Source organism: Trachypithecus francoisi, unplaced genomic scaffold, assembly GCF_009764315.1.
Source record: "Trachypithecus francoisi isolate TF-2019V2 unplaced genomic scaffold, Tfra_2.0 Lachesis_group5, whole genome shotgun sequence".
NCBI lineage: Eukaryota > Metazoa > Chordata > Mammalia > Primates > Cercopithecidae > Trachypithecus > Trachypithecus francoisi.
Window position 1 is genome coordinate 114,703,560 of NW_022681470.1, and position 20,168 is coordinate 114,723,727.

Here is a 20,168-nt window from a genome sequence, read left to right on the forward strand (position 1 = left end):
TAAATAAACAGTATAATACATTTTTAAAAAAGATATAAGAGAACATTTCATCAAGATGTGTTTTGGTCACGATTGATTGTACTATAACATTTCTTAAAAAAAAACTCCCAACGATGGTTACATACAAACCTCAAATTCTTGAGTACTCAGATATGAAAATGAATGTTAAAATTGATTTTTTTTGATAAAATTAATAAAGGCAAGTGCCATGAGCATAACTCTCAAATACATCTTTCCCATAGGGAATATCTGGGATTGCCTCAGGTTACAAGGCTTGTAAGGAGACAAGAAATGCTAAGTGGGAAGTTACACCATACAAGCCTAGGAAAGAAATTTTTTTAACTTGCCTTGTTAAGGCTAATTAGCATAGATGAAAAGAGCTAGATAACTCAGAGTATTCATTAGCTCCCTCACTCCACTAAGCAACCTCCCCAAAGTGCTAATATCTTTCCTACTACATTCTTAAAATGTTTCATATTCACTATTCATGATTCACACTTTGAAAAGACCAATTTTCTGATTAATGCCTAAATAGAAAGAATATAAAATGTCTCAAAAATTAACATAGGCCTCAAAGGTGTAAACCTGCTATTGTAAAGGCTTTGTAAAGGAAAAAAAAAAAAAAAAGAAAAAAAGGGAAGCAAGAAAGAGGGCAAGAAGGCAGGAAGGCAGGAAGGCAGGAAGGCAGGAAGGCAGGAAGGAAGGCAGGAAGGAAGGAAGGAAGGAAGGAAGGAAGGAAGGAAACCTAGAACTGTTACCAGCTTTTCCCACACATCCACTCACTCTCACACCCACACATCCTTTCTCCGAAGAACTGTGGGGATGCAGTCACATTCTCGGAGTAAATGTGTTGAGATTTACCACATTTCAAAGCTTCGGGGTTTTGTCCACTCTCATTCCTCTTCACAATAAAGACAATATTGATTCCATATCTTTCCCCCCTCTTTTATCAGAATTGTTTGCACAGTAACTCGCACATGAGTAAGTGACCAACTTTGCATTATTTGTGCTAGATAATGATTTCCATTCCTTTACCACCAGATCCTCTAATGGGCTGATTTCTCAATTCAGTCATCACTATGGTGGTTCCTCTAATTAGAGATGTTCACAGCTAACAATAAAGTTGTGCACCAGTGAAAAAGGTTTCATCTCTGTCCACTACCAACAGATGGTAACAAACAGATTATGAAAACCCTTTATTTGTCTTTCCTACCCCCTTTCTGGGGGTGAATGAAGAGATTGTTTTTCATTTGCTTTGTCTTTTCCTAAACAGAAGACAAATACACTCACAGAAAAGATGAATACCAGTCTCAAGTCAACATAAGCGATTTTCAACATCTTCTAATTCATGTATTTCTTTCTCAACTTCCAGCTACTACCTTGAATCATTACAATTTATTATGTCACCATGATTATGTGGGCTGCAGCCAGACTGATTTTTCAACTTTGATCGTAACAATCGCTTGCCCTAAAACCTTCAATGGCATAAAATATCAGATAAAATATAAACTCCTTCATTGATCATTCAAAGTCCACAATAGTTAGACCCCAACCTACATTTATATTGTTTTACAACAATAAAATAAATCTGTGTATTAGCCAACTGACCTAGTACTTGTCTCCCAGACACATTTTAATCTTTTATGACAAAATCCCTTTTCTACTGTCCTCTTCTCCCTGAACTGCCCTCATTACCCACAAAAGGCTCCATTCTGGCCTTCCTAAGTAGTGAACCTAGTCTTCCTCCCAGTCTCCACTCATGTGCCCCTATCTTTCTAAAGTCATTCAGATTTCATGTGATTTACTAATTGTGTTACTACATGTGTAATGGCTTTAAAAAATACCTTTGTAAGACTTTTAATGTAAATATATAAATCAGAAAAAGTCTTTGTAACGTTTAACTTCAAAATATGTAAACAGCACTTAGGTACATTAACTCCCAAGGGCCTTAGCTCATAATCTTGTATTGTGGTTATTTTAAGGTGTATCTTATTTTCCTCAATCAGAGTAAGCTCCTAGAATGTAATTTTTCTATAGTTAACATTGCCCAGGCAGAGAACCTCATACAAACCTTGTGTTTACCTTACATATTACCCCACAAATGATGTATTATAATATAGTTGTTACATTTTTAAATAGCGATTTATCATCTAAAATCAACAACAGGCTTGAAAGTAAAATATTAATTATAATACTTATTTAAAATCTTCTGAAGAGCTTTTTTTTTTTCAACCCTATGAAACTTGCAGACAAAATGTTTTAACTGCCAGCATTTTCCACCTGATGTTAACAAATTCCCTTATTGTTATCAAATTGGCTACTGGAAGTTGTCTGGTATTTTAAGAAAATCTTATATGCTTACAAAGCATTTATTGTATTTGTGATTAAATAATCATTTTTCTATTTGTCTGACATCTTTATTCCCTACTAGACTATCCATTACATGAAGGCAGGTATTATGTCTACCTTGTTCATTTTCATATCTCCAGTACTTAGAATAGTACCTGGCACACGACCCAAGACATGGTAAACATTTGCTGGATCAATGAATTAAGGAATAAGTAACTTTTAAAAATGAATGAATTAAAGAATGAGTAATATCAACAGCACTCCTACTTCTTTGGGCTCTGATCCATTGTAACTGTACAAATCTTCAGATGTACTTATCTGGGCTGCAGCTTTAGTTCACCAAGGTCTCTAGATCCCTTTCCTTGCTTTTTTCTCTTCCCTAAGAACTAAACTTGGTGAGTAGTCCCAACTGGGATCTCCTTTCTCTGTGTAAAATATTGACTTTGAATCAGTGGCTTTCATTTATCAGGTTTGCCAGGCAACAGAAGCAGCAGAAATGCCAATAGAAGAAACCAGAGCTCTCTGTGTGTGGTGTAGAAGGGGAGTACTCACCTGACTGATTTCTTGGGATCTCTGAACATCAGCATCTTGACAATAGTATTGTTTGGTAATAATGGTGGGGATGCTGTTATTCCGCAGCCTAGAGAAGCTAGATGAGAGAATTTGTCAAACAGGAGTAACTCAGCCCTGGCATTATCAAAAGTAATGTGTTCTTGAAACAAATGGTTTGTAAAGATGGTAGTGACTGCTGTGGAAAACCTTGACCAAAAGCCGGAGACAGATGCTTCTACGGATACGTGACTCCAGGACTTTCGTCTTATTGCTGATGCAACAACTGAATATCATGCTATGAAGGCTGTTGTCACGACTACAGCTATTGTTGGCGGTGGGGTAGACCCTCTGCCTGCTGGAGAACATCAGGATGAAATGGGGATCCTATTGTCCCTACATTTTGTTTCTGAGGTGAGTGTGAAAAGAAGTCCCAAAGCAGCCCCAGAAGGTAGCCAGCGAGAAGAGGATCATCTTCCCTCCATCTGCCAAAGCCTCTTTAGAGTTTGTATTAGCAAAAATCACTCTTCTCAAGGTCAGTTCAAGTAGGGTATCTGGAAAGCTGGGAGACCAAAAAGCTCATTCATTTTTATATGATCTTATCACAGAACACCACTATCGTGAATCAAATGAGTATTTTCACTTTTCAATCACTGTTTACTATCATGAAGAGACACGGCCAAAATTTTAATTTTCAGTGTGTGTCTTCTTGTGCATTCCAGAGTCAAATTTTAGATAACCTATAATTTGCATTCAAAAGAAGAGAATGAACCATTTGTACTATCTCAGCTCTGTGGTGTCCCTCTCACCTAGCTCAGTATTTTTAGCAAGTTTCTGACTTACTCTGGACTCTGAATCAGTAGGATTATAATTAAAATAACAGAATGCTAAATTCTATTTATGACCCAAGATATACAGAAAACTATAAAGATTTTTAGTAGTTATTTAAATAAGAAAAGTAGAGACCTAATAAAAAGAAATCAGTCTGCGAAAGATATATGTCATCGATGGCACACACATCTCACATACTAGAGAGAAATAGTTGACCGGTATTTGAACAAAGCACATCGTAAGATGGAGATTTTATCTTGCGGGGGAGGGTAAAACAGAAGTAGCAAATGTAAATTATTCATTCCCAGCAGAATAATATTTTAGGAAGGAAAATTAAAGACAAGAGCTTAAGGGAAACGACCTGAAAAATGAGTTCTAATAGGTTCTGGATTTATATCGATGAAAATTATCCAAAATAATAAGTTCAGAGTTAAACTAAATGATTTTTAAAATATTTTCTAAGTCTAATTTTGATGATTATACGGGCTAGTAAATTAAAACTGTGTTACATCTCATGCCTTACACATGCTTCCTAACACTGGTGATCCTTTCAGGAAACCTTGTCAATTTTTTCCTGTTATTTATAGCACCGAGATTTTTCAATGAACACACTTGCTACCTTGATCTAGTGGGCACTTTAGTGTGAAAGAGCCAGAAATGCAGATGGAAACAGTTTGAAGTTTTACATTACAAACTGCTTTGGAGTTTTGATTGAATAAAAATATACTGGAAAAAAACATAGCACAGGCCGGGCGCGGTGGCTCAAGCCTGTAATCCCAGCACTTTGGGAGGTCGAGGCGGGCGGATCACAAGGTCAGGAGATCGAGACCATCCTGGCTAACACAGTGAAACCCCGTCTCTACTAAAAAAAATACAAAAAACTAGCCGGGCGAGGTGGCGGGCGCCTGTAGTCCCAGCTACTCGGAGGCTGAGGCAGGAGAATGGCGTGAACCCGGGAGGCGGAGCTTGCAGTGAGCTGAGATCCGGCCACTGCACTCCAGCCTGGGCGACAGAGCGAGACTCCATCTCAAAAAAAAAAAAAAAAACATAGCACAAAAATAGAAAAGAAAATTGGAAGAATAAAGTACTTACAACCGTAATGGTTTTATGATTTTTAAACCCAACCATTTGTATAGTGTATTTCTTGCTTCTTTTGTTTTTTTGTTTGTTTGTTTGTTTTTGAGACGGAGTCTCGCTCTGTCGCCCAGGCTGGAGTGCAGTGGCTGGATCTCAGCTCACTGCAAGCTCCGCCTCCCGGGTTTACGCCATTCTCCTGCCTCAGCCTCCCGAGTAGCTGGAACTACAGGCGCCCGCCACCTCGCCCGGCTAGTTTTTCGTATTTTTTAGTAGAGACGGGGTTTCACCGTGTTAGCCAGGATGGTCTCGATCTTCTGACCTCGTGATCCGCCCATCTCGGCCTCCCAAAGTGCTGGGATTACAGGCTTGAGCCACCGCGCCCGGCCTGTATAGTGTATTTCTCAAGCAGGCATTTTCTAATAATTTACTTTCCTGCCTCCAATATCAATCAAAATTTGGTCATCCCCATTAGAGAGCTGATTAATTTTTAGGACTCCTTTAAATTATTGCCTTAATTTATTTTCCATTTTCCCTTTGGATTTTTCAGATAACACATGCGTTCTCTCTAATCTTAAGTTTTTTTTCTCCTTTCTCCAAGGATTAAAACAAATAATAACAACAACAGCAACAACAACAAAAAGACTTTATTCTCGTTGTATGAAGATGGCTAAGCTATCAGACCAAACTCTGTTCCTCAAGATTGCACCCGCAAAAGTGTGCTCACTGCATGGAATCTGAACTCTCCCCCTTGTCAAAGGCATTCAGTGAAGTGGCCAATTGTACCCTGTGGAGATGGGCCCTGAGTTCAAATCCTGTTCTACCACTTGCTTGTTTATGAACTCAAGTGAGTTATTTAATTCCCATGCCTCAGTCTTCTCATTTGGAAAATCAGGATATAATAGAAGCCACCTTAAACAGGTATCGTGTGAGGAAATTAATACATGGAAGAATGCTGGCATGCTCAAATTGCCATGAGTGTTTGCTGTTATTATAAACTATGTTTATGCATGCCACTGAAAAGGATCTAAGTTTATACTCCAACTTCTTTTATTTTTTTTAATAAAATGCAATATAAGGAGTCTATTATAGAGGTGGGGTTTGTTTTGGGTCACTTGTCTGAGTAGACAAAGTAACATGCTTTAATTCGGAGATAAACCTGCATTGTTTTAATGTAGTGACAATTATTTTTAGCAACATCATGTGTTTTTTTTTTTTTCTCAACCACTAATAAAATGAAAAAAAAAAACCCCAAAAAACTCTTAGAGCCATTAAAACACTTAAAAAGACTTGCCTTGGGCATAACATTAAATTAAAAAAACATTTAATCCCAGTAAGAGCATTCAGTTTAATGATATTCATCCCATAAACCCAAACATGGATGATCCTATCTACACAGGGCAAGACTGCCAATGCCATTTGTAGGTTTAGTGATTAACCCAAGAGCGTCTTTCATATAATGTTTTAATCCCACATGTCCAAAATTTTAAAATGGGTGAGGAGCTCCTATTATCACTGATGATGTCCTAAATAATAAAATAACCTTGGAGGAAAGAAGGGTAACCTGGGTTACCCTAGGCCTGAGGCTCCTGAAACAAAGGAGAACCATGAAAAGGAAAACTGGATTATTAATGTGGAAATGTAGGATACTTTTTCATTGCTTAGGTCATTGGAAGAATAAGATATTTTGGTTGTGGGAAATTCTAGCACGCTGCATCTGTGATTTTGCTCTCTGCCATGCCTCTGCAGGATGTTTGCTTACCCCTACTCTGGGTCTCTGGCTAACATATGGAAGGGTTCTCTCAGCTGGAGTGCATGCAAACAGGGTTCTAATCCCCACACACAGTGCCCATCCACAGACCCCCATCTACATGCAGGGATCGAATTGGCTGCATATTTTTGGATAAATTCACAATTAATTCCAAATCAGGTGACTGGAGCAGCTGTGTAGCAATTCAGTTTATTCATTAAGATATCCAAAATGACCATATTGATATGATTTGGTTTTTTCATTATCTTAAAGTAAAAAGAAGTAAATCCTCTACTTCCAAAGAGCTGACTGCGAAGTTGAGGCAAAATATTAAAGAGATGAAAGGCATTCTTTTTATTTTCCAGTCTATACTTAAAATACAAAATAAATATTTGGAAGGACACATATCAAAAGGCCTACTTTTGGCCGGGCGAGGTGGCTCAAGCCTGTAATCCCAGCACTTTGGGAGGCCGAGACGGGCGGATCACGAGGTCAGGAGATCGAGACCATCCTGGCTAACACGGTGAAACCCCGTCTCTACTAAAAAAAATACAAAAAACTAGCCAGGCGTGGTGGCAGGCGCCTGTAGTCCCAGCTACTCAGGAGGCTGAGGCAGGAAAATGGCGTAAACCTGGGAGGCGGAGCTTGCAGTGAGCTGAGATCCAGCCACTGCACTCCAGCCTGGGCGACAGAGGGACTCCATTAAAAAAAAAAAAGGCCTGTTTTTCTCAAATGCTTCTCTAGATCTAATTGTTCTACAGTTTTGGGATACTTTTAACTAAAATATATTTCAGCGATGTTTCCACAGTGACCTCCTAAGATATTTTCTATTTCCAGTGTTATGAATTATGAGTTAAACTGGTTTCTAAACTGGTTCATTCAGTCCAAATGACTATAAAGGTAGGTATTTAATATCATATAAATAGCACATAATCTCTTTTTTAATATTGTTTACAATTATTTTTGGAGCATATTTACCTTTCTAATTTAGCATGATAAAAGATTTCCAGCAGGTAGTTGAGGAAGGAAAATAGAAGTCAGAGATTCAGACCAGAAAGAAAAATCTCCATATTGTCAGATAAGCAAAATCATTTCAAAGTCAAATCTGTCAGAAGTGGAAGCCAGCTCAGTTTGGACAATAAAAAAACAGTTTGGACATTTTGACAGGTATGGGAAAGGCATAAAGTATAGTTGATTAATTCAGGTAGAATTTGATACTAATTGGACAGAAGTCATTCTCCTGATTAAATCCTTCATTTGCTCTCTAGTTTCTGCAGGGTAAATGCCAAATGAACGGCTTCCAAAGCCCTCCCCAATGGTTTCCTTGCCCTGTCTTCTTCTCCTGCTCTCTCCTCTCCTCCCGTCCAGGCTCATGGAACTACTGGAGCAAGGTTCTCTCTGCAACTGCCTGCAAGTGCAGCATACTTTGCCTGGACATCCTCCCCTTAACTCTTCCTTTCTGAGAGCTCTTATTCAGTCTTCCCTTGGGACACCTTCTGTTTCCTCTCTAGGCTCTGTTATGCTAACCTCGAATACTCTTTATGTTAATTGCTTGCTCCTTTGCAGGTCCTCTCAGAAAATCTTGAACCCTCTGAAAGCAGGAGTTAAGCCATCTATTCATACAGAAAATAAAAGTATGGGGTGTCGAATCTGTGTAAGCATTCAATAGTGCATAAATACATTTACTCATTGATAGACTGACTGAATGACTGAGTCCAGTTAGCAGTTCATAGCTCCAGAAAACACCAGGTACTCACCACTCTGGTTACCATCTTCTGAGAGATATCTTTGGTTACACAAGGAAATTGAGAGGTCAGTGGGAAGCTCATGGCCCATAAGAGGAAAAGACAAACTAAACTGTGGTTTGGGAGTAACAATGGATCAATAATGTCATTTTCTTCTTAAAAGGACAGCCACATTTAGCCATCAAATAATTACAGAGAATGTTTGAGGTGTGACCATAAAGTAATGTAATGAGTTTAATAAACAACACATGAGAACTAGTTTCATTAACTTAAAGTCACATTCTTACAGATGCATTGAATTTGTTGCTTTTAAGACAATAGCTTATGAACAACCCAGTGAGATTCCAAACACATATTTTCAACTTTCTCAAAACAGTTATATTTTTAAGTATAATAATAACTATAAGCAATTCATTTTAATAGATTTTAGTTGTAAAAGATATTATTATGTGTGAATAGGCTAAGAAAGGAAGGTATCAGGGATGCTATGAAAAACAGGGCTCAGTTTTCAAGATTCCAGGCTATTTCTAAACGTGCTGAACTTGAGTTTTCAAACCAGAGAAAACTTGTGATATAGGCAACTGTATCCCCACAATAGTCTCAGCCCCACTGTCTGTCAGAATCCAGGGATGTGGGTGGTAAGTTGAAAAACTTGAATTACTAGAATTTTGTATTAGACTGGAACATAGACAGGTATCTTCAAAGAGACAAAAGGGCAGTTAATGAGAAAGAAAGATGTTTAAAAAATTAATTCCCGTTGAGTTTCAGCTTTCAAGTCACACAGGAAAAGAAGAATTTAATCAAAAAGTCCCTAAATATATTTTCACCTGGGCTAATGCATTTCCCTTTATTTCAGTCTTTGCACCATTGTAGAAAGCCAACCAAATCATAAACAACCGCTCCATCTCTCATCATCTCATTTATCACTGTCCTAATACCTATGCTCTTGGCTGCTTCTCCTTTGGGCAATGACTGTTGTCTTTATGGAGGAAAACTATTTTTGCCATAATGCCATGATGGTTATAATGTTTAATAATCTTAAGTTCAAAATGATTTTAAATGCTAAAAGCAGTTTTTGTTTGTAAATAGCTTACCTTCTGAAATCTCAAGCTACAGAGGGACGACTGATTAAAACATGAGGCAATATTTACTTTAATTATTTTACTATTTTGGTTATTTCCTTCTCATTTGCTGGGATGCATATTAGTTATAATGCTTCCTTAGTTTTAATCTATAGTACTAAAAGTCCTAGGTATTTTCAGTGCCCTACCTCTAAGTATTTTGTGTAACTGTGTTGCGGTTGTTTACAAATATAATTAATAGATGTAAGTATTAAGGTCAAAAGACTAGAAACATAGAAAGATTCTTTAGTCTTTCTCTTCTGGACAAAGGTACAGTATTTTTGGCAGGGATGTATGAAGCCTCTTTGAATACTAAAACTGTTTGTCTAATACTGCCATAAGCTTTCAAAGTCACAGAGAGGTATAATATACAATCATGGGCAAGCAATGTATTTTTGTGTCCCCAAATGGAGAGATTAGCCCAGTCTTTCACTAAACAAAAGTCTGTTCTATTTTTCATCCTTAACTCATTTTTGTTTCTTTCAAAAGTACTGTTCTATTTAAATTTGTTACGATCCCCCATTGCAGCAAAATCCTATTATCGTAAATCCTTTCCTAGTGCAGGCAGTCAGCCCTTAAACACAGTAGATAATGCATGCTCTTATGCATCACATAACCCCATGAAGTTGCCTACAGCGAGGCAAGCGCCTCAAAGGGCAGTGGGGTGGGTTCTTCAGAAGGAGCCCGGGGAGACCCATCACCAGGGCAGACTCACAGCAGTAGCGGCAGCAGTCCTCATGCGGCTGCTACTGGGAAGTGAGGTACATGACAGTCAAGAGGTAAAATGAATGCAAAGTCACCGAGACTTTGTTATTTTAGCTTACTGGATGCAGAGAAAATCTTGGGAAGTGCTTATTCACCTTAATTTTACAATCCAACTAGTGTGCTGGGTTTTCAGAGTGTATGGTTCATATTAACTCAATTTTATCATCAGCTGTTTCTCCTGATGTTAAACAGATCTGATGGCTACTCTAGCCACCACTGTAGGTGTTTATTTAAAGAACACATTTTCCTCGGTTAGTTCTCCATTTTACAGCTTTCCTGGAGCATTCTCAAGTCAACCAAGCCCCCTGGGCTTTGAGAAGTGATGAATCCTAAAAGATATTTTCCCCACAGAAACCACAAGGTAAACGTAAGAAGCAATCAATCTTCCAAGCAGCAATCAGGCAACCACTTAACGAACATACTACACAAACAAAATAATTAATCTAAGCACTGTCCCGAATAGTAATTAATCTAATCAGCTTTCAGTGATGTGTTTGTTCATTGTTCACTATTTTATTTCATAGTTGTCATAGTTAAAGGTGTCAGAGACAGTACAAATGTGTTAACCAGTTTAAAAGAATACTAATTTCGAGAGGAAAGTGTGACACAAATGTTTACGCAATGTGGGATGTTGGTTCCTTTGTTTGCAGAGAGGAACAACACAGATCAATGTCAGGGTAAAACAAAAAGGACAAATGGTTTAAAATAAAAGAGGAAACAGGAGCAACACTGCTAAATATCAGCGAAGCCATTACAGACCTGAGACAATTATAACGCAATCTAAACCAATAATTGCCTTCTGGGGAAGGGCAGGTAAACTTAATCATAAACACCCCAACAAAGGAAAATGAAATGGAATGAGAAATAGAGCCAAAAGAGTACCCTTCTCTTACGCCTGTGACACACAAATTGGTTAGAAGAGCTGGCTGATTTTCTGGGGAAAATGGGTGACATGGAAGCTAATTCTGATAATTTAGAATAAAAGGATAAACATAAATTCCTTATTAGCTGTTTCTTTACTTGGATTCCAAATTCAATAATTTCAAATGTTATCAGCTAACTCTTATCATTGAATTTCACCTTATGTCATGAAGACCAAGACTTTATTGGAGTATGGCTGCCCCCAAGAGTAAAAAGTCACCAGACTGAATGTATAACAAACATTTGGCTCAGGAATGTAATGTACAGTGGCATTAAGCCTCAAATTAAGTCAGACTCTACTGAGTACCAGGGGTTTTCTCAAGACTGTATTTTACCCATGAAAGCTGAGTGAAATCACCTTAAGACTTTTAGGTCTGTTCTGGAAAATATCCATGAAATTAAGAGTGGATTTCAAAATAGTTGATTACAATAGGTTTTCCCTGGTATCCTTTAGTGCTTCTGGAGTGGCAAAAGAGAGTAAAGAAAGCAGGCATTCTGCAAGAATACACTAAGATATCTCTTACTCCAGTAAAGACAGTGACAGGATCCATACCTATTTTGTGGCATCTGCTTTGTGCCTATGTCCATCTCTGGTAATGGTAATATTCCCCACCCACTGCCCCTGCAGGCAGGATATTCTAAGTAATTATCTTTGTATCAGAAAACGTTAGAGCTTTGACTACAGCAACTGAAATAGAAGGGGACACTTAATCTAGGTGAAATCCATATTCCACCTGAGCCAATAAAATACTGAATTTGGAATTCAGATACCAAGAGATTGTGTTTGTTAGTTGTAGGGAGCCCTGATGCACAGCCAAATGATATCCAAGCAGTAATCAGTGTCTTAGCAAACTTAATCCACTCATGTGCAAGAAGAATATGGGGAAATAGCAAAACTGAGCAGAGAAAGTCAGTCTGCTAAGAGAACTAGGGAAAGAACTCAGAAGCAGACTAAAACAGCATTAAATGGCCTGGAACATACATAAGTCTCAGCCTAATCCCATGTGGCCTAGCTGTCTGCAATTTCCTGTTCTTAGAGATTGGCATGATTACCTGTTGGAGCTATTCAGTAAACATCAAGTTTGCATGCACTGGTTTCTGTGACTTTCAATGCAATACATTTCTTGAATTAGGAAAGGAAGGAATCACCAAATTTAAAAACCTGGGACCAGACACACAATTAGCAAGTAGCAAATCAGCAAATGGCTTTCAAAAGGACAATCCATCATAGAACTACAATAAAAGATCCCATATAAAAGTAGGTGCCAGTGAAGACTTTAATTTGGCCTGAACAAAAGCAGTAAAGATAGACAAAATGTATAGAATGCTTATTAAAAGCCAGGCATTCTTATAAGCAATTCCATCTATGAACCCTTTAGTTCATAACATCTGATGCAGATGCTACTGTCCTCATTTTGCAGATGAGGAACTGATGCAGAAAGAAATTGAGTAACATACTCAAAGTCACACAATTAGTAAGTGGATAGAAGTAAACCATGGAGGCTGGTTCCAGAGTCTACTCTCTTAAACTAAATACTCTTCTGTTCTCAGTATTTTGGTATGTAGACTTTCCTCTGCCTTACGCGATTATAGATAAAACTAATGTGCTTAGGGAGAAAGAGTGGGAGGGGAAACTGGAGAGGTCAGTGGGAACAGTAAGACAACAGTAAGACAAAGTAAGACAACAGTGGACAGGAATGGCCCTTACTCTCTAGCTTCTGGGACTAAGAATTCTAAGTAGTGAAGTGACATGATCAGAGTTGGGTTGCAAGAGACTGATCTGATAGTTTCAACTAAAGACAGTAATTTAGATGCCAATGTACCAGTCCAGTTAGAGGTTTTATGGCTAGAAAATAGAAAGAGCGAGCAGATGCTAGAGGTAGTGAAGATGCGGAACTTGCGAAGATGCAGAACTTGTGGGATTTGTTAACCAATTCGTTAACTAGATACAGAAGTTAAGGAGTGGCTGAGAAGTAAAGTTGATTCTGGGTTACAAATCTGAGAGACTTTGAGAATGGTGGTTCCAATTTTTTAAAAAAGTTTAAAAACCAAAAAGGGGAATGGGTTTGGCTGGAATACAAGTAGAGAAACAAAGATTAATTGTGTGTGAGGGAGAGATGAGAGGTTCTACAAAGTATATTTGAGGACCCAAACTAATAAAAACATTTACTTATCAAGGAAAGATTCTATTATGCACATTTCAGCCTTTTCATTAAGATATGGATATATGAGCAGGATTTTAGTAAGACTTCCTTTAAAAATAGTGTTTAAAAGTTTTGGCACTTAGGTAAATTTTTCAATTAGAAGAGTCAGTCATGCAGAATGTATTCTTTTCCCAGTGATTTGGAATGATTTGAAGCATTACTACATGAAATTTCTTCATGATAAATGTATTCTTTCAACACTTTTTTCTTAACATTTATTTTGCATGATTAAAGACAATAACAAGATATAAAAAATAGGGTAAGAATAACCATGCATGAAAATAAATGTTATTAATAAAATATAGATGTTGTATGTAAACAAATAAAAGTTTGCCAATGTTGGTAAATCCTCTGAAGGGCATAGAGTGATGCTACCAGATTCCCACTTCAGAACCAAGATGCCCACTGCACCAGTTGCCTGGCGGGTTGGCTGCTTTCAGCTGAAGCTTCCTTGACTAAGGTCACCCTATTTCTCTACCTCCCCAGGAGCAGCTCACATCCAGTGACTGGTTGATGTACGGGTACAAATATCAGGCCCTCTTGCCTGGATTCTGGACATCTCTGAAGGGGTAAGAGTTAGGTTGAAGGCAGTTTTGCAAAGGTATTACAGCTCAGCTTCTCCCTCTCTCTTCTTCCCTTTTTCTTTCACAGTTGTCTTTCTTTTCTTTTTTTAAATTATTACACTTTAAGTTCTGGGATACATGTGCAGAACGTGCAGGTTTGTTACATAGGTCTACATGTGCCGTGGTCAGCAAACTAACACAGGAGTAGAAAACCAAACACCGCATGTTCTCACAGCTGTCTTTCTTGAGAGCATTCCTGATGGCTGCCCTGGGCTCAACCGTCAGGGTTTCATAGTGTTTCCCAGGAGCACACTTGCCACATCTTCCTTTGTGTATCACTTCCCGACCACCACCCCCCCTCACATCCTGGCAGCAGTAACCACCATCCTGAATTTGGTGTGTATCATTTTCATACAGTTCTTTATATTTTTACCAGAAGCGGTTTCAGTTTTCTACATTCTTTTTAAAGCCACCTCACTATCTTATCACTTTGGAGACCTCCTTGGTTAAAATGATCAGTGAATTAAATCTATGAAGACAGTAACAATCTGGACCTATGTCTAAAGCTATAAATTTGTGCCAAGAAAGGCTTCATCAAAGATTGTAGGTAAATTTAGGTAAAGAAATAAGTTTCTGAGCCTTATATATAACAAGAAAAGCACTTCTCCCTGCCCCCACACTGCATGGGAGACTGTCTCCATGGGGAAGGACCACTGGAATGAACTGACTTCCAAACGAATATCTCTGTTAGTACCTGCTTTTCTCCCATGTAAGCCCAGTGCATCTGTTGGTGAAAACATGTGATGCAGAAAAATACAATAGAAAAATGCATATTATGGTAACATTTCCCAAAATAGATATCATAAAGTATTTGTCAGGCCTCTGAGCCCAAGCCAAGCCATCGCATCCCCTGTGACTTGCATGTATATGGCCTGAAGTAACTGAAGAATCACAAAAGAAGTGCAAATGCCCTGCCTCGCCTTAACGGATGACATTCCACCACAAAAGAATTGAAAATGGCCAGTCCTTGCCTTAAACGATATTATCTTGTGAAATTCCTTTTCCTGGCTCAACCTGGCTCAAAAAGCTCCCCCACTAAGCAGCTTGTAACCCCTACTCCCGCCCGCCAGAGAACAACCCCCTTTTGACTGTAATTTTCCTTTACCTACCCAAATCCTATAAAACGGCCCCACCCTTATCTCCCTTCACTGACTGTCTTTTTGGAGTCAGCCCGCCTGCACCCAGGTGAAATAAACAGCCATGTTGCTCACACAAAGCCTCTTTGGTGGTCTCTTCACATGGACGTGCATGACAGTGTTAGTCCCATAGTTTTTATTTTACAGGAAGGGTCTTTGTAGTCATGTAAATTTGTAAAACTCTGAGTCAAACGATGTGAAGTAAGCTCATTTTCTCAGGAATGTGTGAAGTCCTTAACGTGCTAATATACAGTGTAGATTATTAAGATAAAGAGATTGTGTGCAGTTCTCTCAAAACTCATATGAACACAGAACACATTTTTAGGGTGGCCTCATCAAAATAACACATTTAGGGAACGTCTAGGCAACAATGCAAATAATAATGTCTTAAGAGATAATGTCCAAATACACATATAGTTACCCAAACTAACTTTTACATTAATTTTGTTTGTTTGTTTGTTTTCTGAGATGGAGTCTCACTCATGTCACCCAGGCTGGAGTGCAGTGGCGTGATCTTGGCTCACTGCAACCTCCATCTCCTGGGTTCAAGAGATTCTCCTGCCTCAGCCTCCCAAGTAGCTGAGATTACAGGTGCCTGCACCATGCCTGGCTAATTTTCTTTCTTTTTTTTTTTTTTTTGTATTTTTAGTAGAGATGGGGTTTCATCATGTTGGCCAGGCTCGTCTTGAACTCTTGACCTCAGATGATCCGCCTGCCTTGACCTCCAAAAGTTCTGGGATTACAGGCGTAAGCCACCATGCCAGGCCTAACTTTTCAATTTCAATCAATAACAATAGTTAAACCTCTGATGAAGTAAACCAGAAACATTCTTAAGATTTTATAAGCCAGATATACATACAAGTATCCCTGTGCCCATTCATGAAAGAATAATATGAAATTCAGTAATTTGGGAATAAAGAAGAGTCTTGCATTTTCACCACCCTCCTGGATTTGGGATGTGACCAGAATAAGAAAGTAGAATAGTAACTGACAGGTTAATAAAATCGCTTATATTGTGATCGTCATTATAGATTCAGTGAACTCTACTTAATGGCCAAAAGCAATGAAAAATGCTTGTCTTAAATCACAGAAGACCTGAGGACAAGTGGGTAGGGAAAGTATGCATATGTAATCTTAGTTCCTTAGTAAGATTAACTCCTTGTTACCTCTCATGTCTGCTGAGCACCAAATTTGTAAAGGCAGCTACAAATTCCAGACTTCCCTAAACCAAAAACTGGCTTCACCACCTGCTACTCTCTCTAGAAATAGGAGAAGACATCGTATTACATAAGTGAATCCAGTAGCATTGTGACATGATGCTGCCACTGCCATCATCAAAGTGATCATGAATAAATCGTCGCCATTCTCATTCAGGAGTCAAGATCCCAAACAGAACCATCTGCTTAACAAAGGCAAGGTCACAGTACTGAGCCCCAGCTGCCAAGAGGCCTGAAAACTTTTATTTCTCTTTCTTAACTTCTGACTTGGAGACAAGGTACCTTATTACAATAATACTATACACAGTGGCATTTTCCATTTAAATAGAATGGCATGTTGGCAGTGGGACTGCTAAAAAAAAAAAGAAAGAAAAGAAAAGAAAAAAGTCTACTACTTTGGCAAGGGATCATTTTGAATGACCACTCCTAGTTCTGTGGGAACTCTACAACCATCTAAATGAAGGAACAACTGCAGTTGGTGAGTCTGAGCCTCTCCATCCACTCTTCGCCTCATCTGTGCAGCACCAGACTGCCTTCACTTGAAAAGGTGGGTGTCAGACACATATTAACTGAGCAGAGAACCACAAAGCTTCTCAAGGTCTGGAGAGCTGATGGAGCCCACAGCTGAGACGTGCTTCACTTGACACTGATATTGGTTTTTTGTTTTTGTTTTTTACAAGAGAACTCATTTGTTAAGAGTAAATAAGATCTTCTCCTTTATGTGGCAAATGGTTGGCATTACAAGTTTGACATTTAGGAACCCAACAAAGAAAAGCTGACCATGTTATCTGGAGGGGAGGGAAAAGATCCAATTCTAAGATTGGGACATTGTGACACAATCCCACAGTATTCAGGCAAAAATTGAAGAGAAGGTCCATGTGTAGATCTGTCAAGAAGTCACTAAAACACACTAAAAGATGTTATTATTCCCACTATACAGAAGAAGAATCAGAGTCTTAAGTATTTAAGTAACTTGTATGACTTTGCATCATACAGCTCATCAGTGGTAGAGAAACTTGGCCTATCTAACTCCAAGCCCTGTGCTAGCCATTACATGATCTTCGTAGCTTATTTCTCTCCTTTTCATCACTCTGTAGCCTCATTTTAAACTTACGACTGAAAGAGATAGAGAGAAAGACAAAGAAAAGACCAGCTAATTAAGTAATGATTATTTCTAAGCAGGATTGAGGGTGCTGTTGTGGCATGATTAATGGTGCGACAAGTCCCACTTAGTATTCAGGAAATGACCAATTGCATGAGTGCAGACAGAAAGTCGCAGAAGGTTACAATTATTCTTATGGAGAATTACCCTTTCGGCTTCTTCCACCAGAGCCTCACAGTGGTCTCCTCAAATGCACCTTAGTGAAAAATCAAGTAGGAAGACAGCCTCATCTCCAAATCTGCTGGGTTTCTAGGGTGACAGCCACATCAATAAAGCCACAGAGAAGTGGCAGAAAATGTGACATGTCTTTGTAGGAATAACCCAATGCCTAGCTGATAGCTGTAGTTCTCGCCAAGAAAGGAAGCGTACAATGGCTATTACAATTTACATATGGGTGTTGTATATTATGAAAAATTAGATTTACTATATAAATAAATTTAACCTCTATTACAAAAGGGATCTTGAATTTAACATAAGATTCACTGAAAAGCTCCTTTAAGTAGCCAGTTTTCCTATTATATTTACATTTTTTATAACTTATTATACAGGGTTTCTGAGACTGCAAAATTTAAGATTTCAGCATTAGTTGCTACTGCAATAAAAAATTAAGCATAGGTAAAACACATTTTTAAAATTATAATGTGTATATTATATTACAGGAAATAGGAGCAGATGAGAAAAATCAAATGGAAACTCAGCCGCTCAGATTATGCCTACTACATCAATTGAGGTTTAAAGGTATTTCCCCATTGCAAAACAGGGATTAATACATTTATAATAGTATCCTTTAAAAACAGTTGCTTTCCTTTCCCACAAGGACTTTTTTTTTTTTTTTTTTGCTTAAACAAGGAGAATAAAACTCTCATATTGACTTTATGACATGAGCAGGTTGAACACACCTAACATTACCCCAGGTTATCTGCCTACATATTAACTTGCACAAATTTGTTATAAAGCCATAATTAGGCAACACACCATTATATAAAGAGTATTTCTAGATATTGTGTAGCCTACCATTAATAATTAAATAAAATCTCCTACAGCAAAAATGTTTTTAAACTACTAATCTAGACATGGAAAATTTACTGTTGATGTATAGGAAATAAATTTTGTTTTAATAAGAGAATTACTATGATACATATCATTTATTGTGCACCTAGCAGGTTTCTAGCTTTAAATGAGGCTGCTTATTCATTATAACATGTAATAGAACCATTTTTGGGATAGGTATTACTCCCATTTAATAGACGAGGAAATAGTGACTTAGTATTAACACCTAATTAAAAAGCACATGAGTGATAATATGCAGCAAGCCATTGAAACCTTGATGTGTTTCTGTGACTCTTAATCCCTACTCATTTGCTTTTCACCCTTGGCTACATAAAATAACTGCAATGAAAGTATTTTCCTAGGTTAATATTCTGTAAATCATTCAAATAAGTAGCATCAAATTAGACTAAGAAAACAGTATTGATTACAAACAACAGCAAAAGCAAGACAGTAAATGTGAATAAAAAGAAATATACATAAATGGAGAAAAGCAAATTAAACTTGAAAAATCATTTCAATTTAAAAACTAAGCAGCGGTGGCAAGAGCAGAGATTCTTTTTTCTTATAATAGCCAAATCGGCTGATGGCTCATTTCTTTGTACAGCAACATTCTGATTTTTCTCCTGAAGCTGGAAATGCCTATTTACCAGAATGAGAAAAATACTTACACTTATGTAAACTGCAGTGGTAAATTATGCATGCTCAATTAATCCACAAGTATAGCCCTGGGTTTGCTTAAGGTTTTTCAAGCATAAGATGCAGGTGCCATGCTGATAATTTATCAACCCCTGGATTTTTAGTCATCTATTCAGATTAGGCTGATAGTATATGAAGTTGTTCATTGTTTAAAAGGAATTTGCCTGGATAAATTCCTGCTGCTGTCCCTCCCCCACCACATCATTCATTATTGAGCTCCATAGACGTGAAAGATGAACACTTATGGGTCTTTTTTTTTTGATACAGTTCTGAGAAAGTACTGTTAGCTAACAAATCCAGCCCACAATAAATCTTCTTTATTTACTGCTCACCTGGCTATGGCTCTATCAGTATCAGCAGGAGAAAAGATAAAATCTTATCAGTGAACTGTGCTGACACCAGATGCAGTTTCCCTTTCAGGACTTGGGGCATGCGAATTGGACACTAGTTCTATCAGGCTCCAAAGTGACAGCTAAATTCTCCAGTGCAAGTTGCACAGTCCAGACTGTGCCACGGTCAAGGTCCTGCTGTTCGTGCCACACTCTTCACCTCATTCAGAAGATCTGTGTATGGCATGTGTCAGAGGGAGAGCTAGACTGGCAGACAGACAGACAGACGGAGAAGAAGGGAGAGAACACCTTGAGTGGGCAGGAGAGGGAGGAAGGAAGAGGGAGACACAGAGAAAGGAAACTCAAAAATATAACAATATACAAAATTACTGAAATAAGGGACCATTTATTCCATAAGATAAACTGAAAACAGAAATACAGAGTGGAAAAATGTAAAGCTCGAACATGATCTCACATAATGGCAGTGTCTATTAGGGAATAAAAGGGAACCTATTATTTCTAAGACAGCAGCATCGGTTTGTATGGAGCAGCAGATGCAGGCGCATAATACAGGATACCTCACGTGGCACATTTCAGAACAAGTTAAAATGATGGGGATTTAGAGGGGAAACCAAATTGTCAACAG

At 38.2% G+C, this 20,168-nt stretch overlaps 1 protein-coding gene and 1 long non-coding RNA gene across 5 annotated transcripts in view; both read right to left on the reverse strand.

Moving 5' to 3' along the window:
• The window catches only part of NTNG1 (netrin G1), a 358,486-nt gene that overhangs the window by 231,166 nt on the left and 107,152 nt on the right, over positions 1 to 20,168 (reverse strand). The window lies entirely within an intron of this gene.
• LOC117074821 lies at positions 406 to 18,614 on the reverse strand. The gene is made up of 3 exons (XR_004433720.1): positions 18,604 to 18,614; positions 16,926 to 16,931; positions 406 to 570 (listed from the first exon to the last, which is right to left on the reverse strand). It is a non-coding gene; the product is annotated as an uncharacterized LOC117074821 (long non-coding RNA).